Raw genomic sequence first — 12,848 nt, 5'->3', positions numbered from 1 at the left:
GGTTCAGACGAAGGAGAAGGGTTATTGCTGAAATAACACCCGGCTGATATTAAATATCACCGAGAAATAATACAGGAAATGGATCTGGTTTTCTTTTAAGTTGAGGAACCTGTAATTTGAAGCTTGAAGACAGTTTTATTATAATCAAACCCATTAATTTGATACCCATGCTTTATTAAAGCCAAATTCGGTGAAGGTGTTGTGTGAGAAATGAGGTTTAACGACAGGTCATTTAGGGATAAACATTGACTGATTTCTATACCAATATTTCAATTGTACGTAGGGGTATATAGGTGTAGGAGGCAACCACGGGACTGGTAAAAAACTCAAGATGCTAGGCAGGTAAGCCTACTCCCTGAACCACAGTGTACGCGTTAGTCCACTATGCCACCAAGCTTTTTAAGGTGAATATCCGAAGGGGTGGAGGGCGGGGAGATGGGATTTAACGTCCACTCGACACAAACTAGATCATTTCGGGACTAACATATGGTTCATTTTTATTTCAATAATTCGTTTGCGCCTAGGGGTCTTTAGCAGTGGGAGGAAACCGGAGGACCCGAAGAAAACCCACGAGATTGGACCGGCGACCCTACTCCTTGTCACGTACAAGCCGGGAATCGAAACCATGCCCGTTGACTCAATGACAGACCTTACGATACAACGCGCACGCTAACCATTCAGCCCCCACCCCCACAATGAATAAGACAATGAAAAACGGAATTTATGGGAAAATGACACAGCCCATTCATATGTCTTATTGCAATCTATATCCGTTTTATATGTGTAATTATATTCGTAGATTGGATATTGGATACCAAAAATGAATTTACGTGTAGATTAGTTTTCTCCGGGGACTTGGTATTTTAAATGTAGACAGATATCAACGTCAACACATAAAACTTAATTTAGCTGACATTTTTATTTTCAAAGAGTATGGTCATCTAAACCTCGTATCAATGTCTCTGTGGGCAATTCTAAAATTGTACCAAAGTCTCAGTGAGAGAACCGGGGTTTAACGACCACTCGACACAGACTAGGTCATTTCGGGACTAACATATGGTTTAATTTTAGTTCAATAATTCGCTTGCGCGTAGGGGTCTTTAGCAGTGGGAGGAGACCAGAAGACCCGGAGAAAACCCACGAGGTTGAATAGGCAACCCTTCTCTCTGTCACGTACAACCGGGTATTCGAAACCACGCCAGTTGACTCAATGACAGGCCTTATAATACATTGCGCACGTGATAACCATTCGCCCCCCCCCCCCCATGCCCCTCTTTTGGCTTGGATACAATCATGTTTCAACAAGTCCTATCACCGATCACCAAAGGTTTTTTTGCACTATATGCTATTGGAAACAAACTGATTTTCCGGTGGGTTGTACTTGTACGGAAATTATTTTATCTCGTGACTAGGACATGAATTATCTCATCTATGTCTGATTTTCCGGTCGTTTGTACTTGTATGGAAATTATTTTATCTTGTGAAAGGACATGAATTATGTCATCTGTGTCTTTCTATTAAATGAAATTTTGTAATTTGATCAACTTCCTCGTGTATTTCGTCATCTATTTTAACGACATACTTATTTGTAGAGCAAATCTACAGATGGAGTGGGCGCTTAGTGGTATTCGGATAATTCTAATTCTAGATTTAATTCTAGTCCTTGCTTGACTTTAAATTATATAATTTCAACTTTCCGGATTTTTGATTTTATTATTAATTTTGTAGATACTTGATTGAAATTTGTCGTATGTAATTATTCTCCAATGAGTATGTATTCCAGTTAACAGGTGGGGGTGGGGGCGAGATGCGTCATTAAGTCGAGGTTTCGATTCCCCGCTGGTACGTGACAAGAAGTAGGATCACCTGCTGTCCAACTTCCGTCGGGTTTCTCCGTGTTCTCCGGGTATCTCCGACTGCTAATAACCCTTATTCGCGGGCGAATTATTGTAAATAAAATGAACAATATGTTGGTTCCGAAATGATCTGGTTTTTGTCGAGTGGCCGTTATATCCCAGTTTGGATATTTTGGTGACCATTTTAATTGGCCACATGTTTTATAACGGCGGGTTTAGTTGTATTTGAGAAGGGTTTTTATTTTTTTTTTTTAAAAAGACATTTATTTTATTTATTGTTTCCACGTTACACTTTTCAAGTAATGAATATGCCAATACACCTAAACATAGTAAACAGTTCTTAAGACATGAACATAAAACTTGGCACTATACAAATATACAATAGAATACAGAATATCTTGTCAAAATATCTTAACAAGCAGTCTATAATATTCAATATAAAGAACTAATTCAAATAAACATTAACAAAATTAATGATGTAATTATGCGTTATGTGACCCGTTTTTTTTTTCTTTTCTTCTTTTTAAATAAAAATATAATTCAATAAATACTATCCATTTTTTGTCAAATAAACACATAAATCTATAATACATTCCACATTTGATAATCAAGTATTTGAGAACAGTGTGGTTTAGTTGTATTTGAGAACAGTGTGGTTTAGTTGTATTTGAGAACAGCGTGGTTGTATCTGATTGCCCCAGGTTCGAATCCCCAGCTTACAGTCAGATCCAATCTTTATAATTACTGATAATCGTGAGTGAACGATCGCAGCATGGCCGAGTTTACCAGGTCAAATCTTTATGATTACTGGAGTGAATGATCGCAGTGAAACAGGTAAATTACAACAATTAGTAGAGATCAAAACAATAGTTAATTCGTAACAAATACAGGATGAATTACATACATAACTGCTGACAAGGATTAACAGAGGTTCAAGTTGTATACCCTTCATAACCTCAGCTCAAACTGGACTCTTCTTCTTCTTCGTCTATTAGTATTTAAAGCTGAACTCCGAGTACAAAACTACAGACATAATTAAATAAAAAAAAACAGTTAGCGCCCTAAACAAGCGCCGTACTTGTTTTCAATTTGTAGAACAAAAAAGCAAGCAGGCCACGCCTACATCCAGTATATGGCGTGTCAAGCAAACTGTCCACATCCGGTTAACTAGTCAACTACCAATTACCTCCTGACTGATTGAATTTTTCACTATCACTACTATCAGCTTACTGAAAATATTAGCGCTACGCAATTAATATGTCTGATCAGGTATATATAATTTTACTAATTGGACGAAATAAGTCAACCACGATGTATTTTTGCTCTTAAAATAACAGAAAAACTGCCTTACCCCAAACAATGCCTGTGTTTTTGTTACCCCTAAGCGATCGCCATGTTTGCCCTACAAATTGAAAACAAGTATGGCGTTTAGGACGTTTCTGTAGTTTTGTAATCGGAGTTCAGCTTTAACGTCCTCTTCCACCGAAGGTGATATCGCAGACAAGTTGTCTTATTTCATTATTTAATTATGCTTAGTGCAGGGGCCTTTGCTGTGGGAGGAAACCGGAGTACCCGGGGTTGAGAAGGCGCCCCTATCTCCAAGCCACATACGCTCATACCAGAGAATCGAAATCATGACTGCAAGCTCGAAGAGTGACCTTTCTCGGACCTAGTTAATTGGTCTGGGTATGCGAAAAGAAATCACTCGATCGTCCGGGCGTCTTATTATATCTCTAAAATAATATCATATGTACTGTATTGGACGTTAATATTGCAATAAGCAACAGCTTTCTTGTATAACTGCAACAAGAACAAAACCTCACTACTGTACACAAAATAGTTTGGCAGTAGCCAATCTATAGCTATTTTAATTCGCGCAGTAGCCAATCTATAGCTATTTTAATTCGCGCAGTAGCCAATCTATAGCTATTTTAATTCGCGCAGTGGCCAATCTATAGCTATTTTAATTCGCGCAGTAGCCAATCTATAGCTATTTTAATTCGCGCAGTAGCCAATCTATTTTTCTTAAAATAGTTATAGATTGGCTACTGCACGAATTAAAATACCTATAGATTGGGTAAAATAGCTAAAGATTGGCTACTGCGCGAATTAAAATAGCTATAGATCGGCTACTGCGCGAATTAAAATTGTTATAGATCGGCTACTGCGCGAATTAAAATAGCTATAGATTGGTTACTGCTCGAACTAAAATAGCTATAGATTGGCTACTGTGCGAATTAAAATCGATTTTAATGTTAGGTGAGCAGGTACAATCTACAGGAGAATGAAATGAATTGGGGGTAAAAGTTCTACTGGACTAATGCAGGGTGCTATGAGGGGAATGTGGCATCGACAGCGTCGGTACAGCCTACTCTTTTACGGGACCATCTGCGTGTACGTCAATGTGTACACGGGACCTCGGTTTTTCGTCCCATCCAAACAGCTATATGTTGTGCCTTGGCAGACCTTCTGTGCTGCACCACTGATAAGGGGTAACCACGTAGCAGAGAGAGAAAGAAATGGGGTTTAACGTCCACTCGACACAAACTAGGTCATTTCGGGACTAACATATGGTTTAATTTTATTTCAATAATTCGCTTGCGCGTAGGGGTCTTTAGCAGTGGAAGGAAACCGGAGGACCCGGAGAAAACCCACGAGGTTGGACAGGCGACCGTACTCCTTGTCACGTACAACCGGGGATTTGAAACCCCGCCAGTTGACTCAATGACAGGCTTTATGATACAGCGCACACGTGCTAACCATTCTGCCATCCAACTCCCCACCACGTAGCAAAATCCCGATGAACTTTAACCGTCAACACCTTACTCACCGAGCAACCGCGGCTCCGCAAAATAAAGAATATGTCAATGTTTTAAAATCGGAATGTAAAAGGAAAACCATTTTATAAATCTGGATATGATTTATTTTAAAAGTTGAAAGAACATTAACAAATTAAATATCTGTAGAATAGCACCCTAAAGTTATAATATTAATTGGGGGATCACGTGGCTAAGTGGGTAAGACGCTGGCTCCGCTAGCCTGGAGGTCGGGTGTTCGATCCCTGCATTGACCGAGAAAGTTCATCCAGATTTTCCGGCGTGGTCCCCCCTTGTCAGTGATGCAGGACGGAGGGCCTGACAAGGACAGCTGTCTAGTCCTTCGGATGAGACGAAAAACCGAGGTCCCGTGTATATATTGGAATGCACGTAAAAGATCCCCTGGCAGTTGGAATTCGATATAAGAGTAGGCGATAGTGCCGTTGCCCGGGCAAAATTTCCCTCATAGCATACTGTATGGCGTATGCCCGTTTTCATTAGCCCAGTATAGGAGCAGAACAGTAGGACGTTAAACCCCATTTCATTTCATTTCATTTATAATATTAATTTACTTTAATTTATATGACTTAAAGACAATAATCTGCCAAAGTTTTAAATACGTGTATTGTTTAAAACAGACCACATACACAGTTATTTCAGATCGTTGACAGCTTAATAATAACATCACAGAACAACACAGTCAAGCTTTAAAATAGAAACACTATTAGTAGAAAATAGAAAGAGACCAGGAATAGGAATAAAAAAATAAATGAGTTTTCGCTTTACATTTAAAAGTGTTAAAAATAGCACAAAAAGATTCTGGTAAGTTGTCACAATTGTAAAAGATCTGTCACCTTAGATTCTAGTAACCCGATTACTGGATGAAAAAGTTCTATTTCTGATCTTTTTTCGGGAAGAGAATGAGTGGGTCGCTGCACTTCTATGTATGGCTTTGAGAGCCAATAAAGAATGCACAGAGCCGAGATGATCAGGAGTTGGGCCGCTGTATTTTGAAGAAGTTGTAATTTCTTCACTTCTTCGCAGAGGGGCCCAAGGAATGTTAGATACTATGGTAGATAACGTTAGTTTTACAAAAAAAAAAAGAAAAAAAAGCCCCAAACATATATAACCTATTAAACAACTATACATTACAACTGATAAACTATTAAACAACTATATATTATAACATATAAACTATTAAACAACTATATATTACAATAGAAATTAAACAACTCTAAATTATAACAGATACACTACACTGTTAAAATTATATGTATATTTACAGTTATAAGTGTAGTAAAAATACAGTGCAGGATTTGTCAAAAGAGAGAGAGAGAAATTGGGTTTAACGTCCACTCGACACAAACTAGGTCATTTCGGGACTAACATAAGGTTTAGTTTTATTTACATAATTCGCTTGCGCGTAGGGGTCTTTAGCAGTGTGAGGAAACCGGAGGACCCGGAGAAAACCCACGAGGTTAGACAGGCGACCCTACTCCTTGTCACGTACAACCGGGGATTCGAAACCACACCAGTTGACTCAATGACAGACTTAATGATACAGCGTGCACACGCTAACCATTCAGCCATCCAACCCCCCCAGGATTTGTCAAATCACATGGGTTGTTAACTTACATTTAAAACGATGTCGATGCATATAAATACAAGGCTTATGTAAAATAACATCAAATTTAATGTAGCAATACAACCATATGTTAGTTTATATGAGCTGTATATTAACAGAAATGCTGTTTGAAGTATTATTTTTACAGAAAATTGTAAATGTCGATGCATATGAATTACATCAAATTTAATGTAGTAATACAACCATATGTTAGTTTACATTATTTGAGCTGTATATTAAAATAAATGCCATTTGAAGTATTATTTTTACAGAAAGTTGTAAATTTTCTGTAAAATAGTGGTCACATCGGTTATTCCCCCTTTGACCACATATCCAATTTTGTGCAAAATATTGACTGTTCTGTCAGTCACTTTAGTCCATTTTAGAGAAACAGGTTATTCAAAATCTGAATCCACCGAACTGGCTAAATAAAGACATGCATATGCCATACATTGAGTTGTGTGGGGCATTTTGCTTGGACGGTGTCATGACACCTACTCTTCCATTGTAAGGAGCAGAACAGTAGCACATTAAACCCCATTTTATTTAATTACTTTATTGTCTGCGATATCTCCTCGGTGGAAGTTGACGTAAAATACAACTAACTCAAACAATTGCTTTACATTATCGAATGTTGTGTTACGTGCTCGGCTGAAAGTTCCGCAAAACCTAGGACTAATTAGCCAAGCGGGGACAAAAAATTATTTCTAGTAATGTTACCTTGGCAAATTACATAATATATAATTCTACAATAGTTATGAGGTATTAATACATAAACTCTGTCAACATACACAATATTCTTTTGTATTAAATGTTATTGTACAAATTTATGTAAATTAACATCATGATAATTTTACATGTTCTACAGATGTAATTTTATCTTGGATGTATATAGCTAGAGCTAAAGATACATTACAGACTGTGAAATAACATACAATGTTAAAATACAGTTATAACGATGGCAACATTTCTGCCAGTTAAAAAAGGATAAAAATACATAATAATGTATAATAATTTTAACAGTGTATGTATGTATGTATGTATGTATGTATGCGCGTTCACCTATCATGTTTCGTCGATCCACACCCACACATGTGGTATCAAATTAAGCAGAATGACCCCGTGAATGTTTAAGGCCATCAAATTTGGGCCCGGGCGATTTTGGGACCCTGGTCGAATTGGGTCCGATGAATTGGACCGGGTATCCTGCTAGTATAAAAATAAGTATAGGATATTAGTGTCTGTATTTGTTCTTATGATACCGAAGAACACTAAAAATACTATTTATAATACTGGATACTTTCAATAATTATCTACGGATAAAATACAACATGTAGAAACATGTAATTAGTATTATATTGAAATGCTGGCTAAATAAATCTACCGCCAACGTGGTAGAAAGTCTACTAAAATTAGAGATTGCATGAGATTTACAGCCGATTCGTTATTAAATTTTTATTTCGTCTTTAACATTTTGCTCAGAAAACCTGAAAATCTTTTGACATGAAATAAAGATTTAATATGAACCGGCGTCGCTAATCATGAAAGCCGTTTCTTTGTTGTTACGGTTAACAAAAACTTCATTGTATTGTGCTTCCTTTCTTGTGTTACTTATAGAAGCAAACCGTCTTTGTGTTGTCCCGTCTTTCTCCTGTTGTTTATAGCAGGAAGGTTTCTTTCTGAACTTTCAAATGAACAAATATAAAACAGACTGGATGATCGACAAAACTTTACTTTTGTCACGGGATAGGAAAAACCAAGCAGAAATTTACACCATATTTTTAAAGTGTTTCAAAACGACACCCCGTATTATGTCGTTTAATAATTAATTCGTTTAAACGAAATAATTAATTCGTATAAACGAAATAATTAATTCGTTTAAACAAAATAATTAATTCGTTTAAACGATATATTATTTGCTAACCCTAACCCACTGGCAAGAAAAACCACGACGGAAAACCCCGATGAATTGTCTCGGCCAACACCTGAATCGAACCCGGGACCTATAGGTTAGCAAATCAGTGCCTGATTCACTGACCCAACACGGGACTCCCATATCATACTGTGAGTCTCAGATCCATACATTCATTGATCTATTATATAAGAGCAAATTCTTGGTTAATACTGAGAACAAAAATGTCAGACAATTTATTTCCTGTTTCCCGGTTTATCAATATAGAAACCATACTTTCCCATAGATCCAATACTAATGTGGAACCGTATAATAAAGGACGAATCATCTCGTCTGATGATGTTATAACATTATATAATAGAATATACAATATTAACCGGATATTGCGGGTACACAGTTCATTATTCACATACACATAGAAACACAGATAACAAATGTAGGTTTAATTTCTATTGCATGTAACATACAAATATTATTAGGTTAACTGGGTCCACTCCCTAATACATCAGGACACTTTGCCATTTATACGTCATATAAATCTGGGGAACATAGGAACCTAGAAATATATAAATGACCCCAATATCACTAAATAAATACCACGCCTTATAAGAAACAAAAACGAGATTTAAACACTGAAAGTTGTCGTTGAATTGTTTGGCGGATAGTGTATATATATATATATATATATATATATATATATATATATATTATTATCAAATATTTGTCGATAATTTGGGTGTTATTTGCAACAAGTCATATCTCGTTGAGCCGACTCCAAAGCTTCTATTATTGAAAGAAGTGAACGGATGTTCCTGTCTGAAAGGTAGGAGTCTTGCTTCCGTTGCACATACATTATATTCTCTATTGTCTGTGATTGCCTTTCAAGTCTGTAAATTATTACAAAGTAGGCACCAGTAATTGCACTGGTAAATATTGTTAGAGGTACACAAAAGTTTCGCGGCTTTGTCGTCCGGTCTGTTTACAAAGCTATTCGTAATTATAATAATTGTTTGAAGCGTCTCAATAGGTTTGAAATAAGGCTACTATATGTAATGTATTTATATCTTGAAACTTAAAACATAAATATCCGGCGACTTATAATCTAAACCGAGTTTTTAATTGTATAGATTGATACTGCAACACTACCTTAGTGATAACAGTTTCGTACATATAGGGTTTATTTACGTCGAAACAGAATATCAAACAGTTACATACATACATCAATACTACACTACATCGGGGACTCTACACTACAGGAACTAAACTACATCAGGAACACATATAACAATATTAAATCAATCCACCATTCCACCCCTCTGCCAAGACAGCGACTGAACTCGGGCGAGTCCATCCGTCGGTCTCTGTTTTTCTCTCGTCTCCGTCTCTCCCCCTCTCCGCTCCTATGTCTTACTGTCAGCAAACTCCTCGTTGTATACCCGCGGACAATAGATAAGACTCATGATCATTCTTGCAATTGTCACCTCATTGTATGCTTACAGACCAGTGCATATTCCTCTGAAGTCATGTACACAGATCATATGTAGTTTGTAAATGACATATGGGATTAATTACATTTTTAATTACATCATAGCCAGTTCGTGCCTTAACAGAAGTCTATATAGAGTTGAAACGTCAATATCATATATTATCAAAAACCAGTAGAGGTCATAAAGTTCTAAGCACCTAAATGATCGTTCAATTTGATGAAAGTAATAGAGTACTTTGTCACACGAATCTAATTGGCGCCGAGAAGATGTTTTTTCACAACCTATTCGTATAAACATTAACATGGACGACTGTTATTGTACATGTCCATTTCACCATTCTTCTTATAGATTGTACACGTCCAGTTCATCATTTCCCTCGTACATTGTCCATCTAGTCATTCCGCTTACAGACTGTACATTTCCATTTCATTATTCCCCCTGTAGATAATGTACATGTCCATCTCAAAATTCCCCTAATAGATTGTAAATGTCCATTTTGTAATTCCCCTTATAGACTGTACATTGTCCATTTCACCATTCACCTTGTAGATTGCACATGCCCATTTCACCATTCACCTTGTAGACTGTACATGTCCATTTCACCATTCTTTGTAGACTGTACATGCCCATTTAACATGTCCATTTCACCATTCTTTGTAGACTGTACATGTCCATTTAACCATTCACCTTGTGGATTGTAAATGTCCATTCACCTTGTGGATTACACATGTAATTTAGGGGAAACTTATTAATCCAGCCAATAGCTATGACGTCAGATATAATTTAGACTATGTTTTGCATACTAACAATGGGAGGATTAACAACTTGACCAAACTTTTCACAAACTAAAGTTTTATAGTTTAATGTGTCATTTGTTTATTTTATATTTTGTAGAACTGCATATCAAATGCAGAATGAGCTATGATTTAAAAGAGATCGGGTCTCTCTCGCTCTTTCTTATCTATGTTTAATAAATCACATAGAAGTTACTTGGGCCCTATCTTAATTTAATAAGACCAGAAACAACGTGGTCACATATGGTCGAGATATGCCGGCTTTTGATTACCTCAACAATATCGCCAAAGGTTAAAAGTCGAGGTTAAATCAACATAGAGTCCGACCTACAGATATGCTGAAGAACAGGAGTTACTTTCGTTTTCGTGAACGCCGGTCGGTCACTCGCCATAAAATTATACAACGCTACCGGGAAGGCGACTTGAGACATCCCAGAAACAGGTCAAGATTCCCGTCAGGGAGATGAGAAGGTAGCAGAATGATATGCGAAAGTTTTAACCCAGTACCGGGTAGTATGGAAACTGGTACCGAGAGCCTCAGTACTGGCAGTACCAGTGCACGCCCTAGGGTAGACAAAGTGATATGCATTCGATGATATTGTACAGATATCAGCCAGCCTCTATAACCCCTCTTATTTGTTCGGATGGGACCAAAAAACAGGGTCCCGTGTTCACATTGGCGAGCACGTTAAAGATTCTTTGACAGTTTTAATTTTGACAAAACTATCCTATTAGCACACTCTATGGCGTAGGCCCATCTTCAATAGCCCAGTCGGATCAGAACAGCAGGACGTTAAATCCCCTTTAATGTTTAGAAGCTCCCTCAGCACAGATACAGCTCTAAATCAGAACAGGGGTTGGTGGTGATGATATGACTTTGATTGGGTTAGGTTTAAGCATCTGAAACGCTGGCCGACAATGTAGATACTCGATCGATTGGAATAAGAATATCGAATAAGTGGTAGTGTACTTGGATGGTTTTCTCATAGTTGAGTGGAAGACCCCCAGCTGTTGTCGTTCGCAAGTCTCTAAATTAGCGTCCTTGTGTTGTGTTGTGCCTCAACGGTCAGTGCTTGGCCCAACACCAAACCTCAACATAATAATAATCATCATTGTGACGCAGATCGTTGAATTTTTCAAGCACACATGTCCACAATCACTTGCCTGCTCGTAGATAGCAAAGATTTGAAATTAACCATCTCGATATTGCACAATCACTTATAATCCTATAGATATATTGGGCTATAGGTGAACAATCATATTTCTATACAATTCCGTATTAGTTCTCAATGTAAAGCGTGTTATTACCATCTCAGGAATACGCTATCTGCTAAGTAACAACATTGATCGCGATTCAACATGTTATTGTTGTTTGGTCATTTTCTCCATCTGGACTACTGTAACAGAGCTTTGATTGAAATAATAAATGAAAAGTTTCAGAGTTTATCGTGAATTCAAAACAAAGCATCCAGAATCGTTTGTAACCTAAACCGTATGAAGACATTTCTCCAGCTGACATAATAAATTAATGAGCGGATTTAATTCACAGTATCGTGCATGGACCATCACCACCACACCCTCAAGACCCTGTAATCACCATTCGTCAGGTATATAGTTCTCGTCAAACAATCATCAACCAATTTCAACAATGTTAAAGATAGGGTCACGAAATCCCGCTTGTATCCGCCGAGGTCTTACAACACAGCATCATCACACTAGGCCAATCATCGTGTACACCTATAATTAAACAATGCCCATATGTAGTAATACTGGTTAGCCGTCTTTGAATTTCAACGTTGTGCTTTTCTGCCGGGACCAAAACAACAGACTACTACAGTTCAGGTTACGGGTAGGTTTTATTCTTTATGTTAAGGGCAAGTATTAGTCCCAAATCCCCCACGTTCTCAAAAATGGTATCTGGTTTTGATATGACTGATACATGAATGTCTGTGTGACCTCTGCCGAATCACAGCCCCGCTCTCGCTGTCTCTTTTAAAGATGCCAAAAACCCTAATTGCTGATTGGCCAAATTTCCAGGAATGGACATGCCCATACCATGCAAACAAGCAGGGGCTATTACATGATTTGCTACTGAATTTTGTCAGCAAGACACATCCCATCACCGTTGGTACATTCCACCTCTACGTTTCATAAACATGAGGGGATCACGTGGCTAAGTGGGTAAGACGCTGGCTCGCTGGCTCGTGGGTTTTCTGCGGGACCTCCGGTTTCCCCCCACTGCTAAAGACCCCTACGCGCAAGCGAATTATTGAAATAAAATTAAACCATATGTTAGTCCCGAAATGACCTAGTCTGTGTCGAGTGGACGTTAAACCCCATTTCTCTCTCTCTCTGGAGG

Source organism: Patella vulgata, chromosome 2 (assembly GCF_932274485.2).
Source record: "Patella vulgata chromosome 2, xgPatVulg1.2, whole genome shotgun sequence".
In the NCBI taxonomy this organism is placed as follows: domain Eukaryota; kingdom Metazoa; phylum Mollusca; class Gastropoda; family Patellidae; genus Patella; species Patella vulgata.
The sequence above is the reverse complement of the archived record's forward strand: the minus strand, read 5'-3'. Positions refer to the sequence as shown.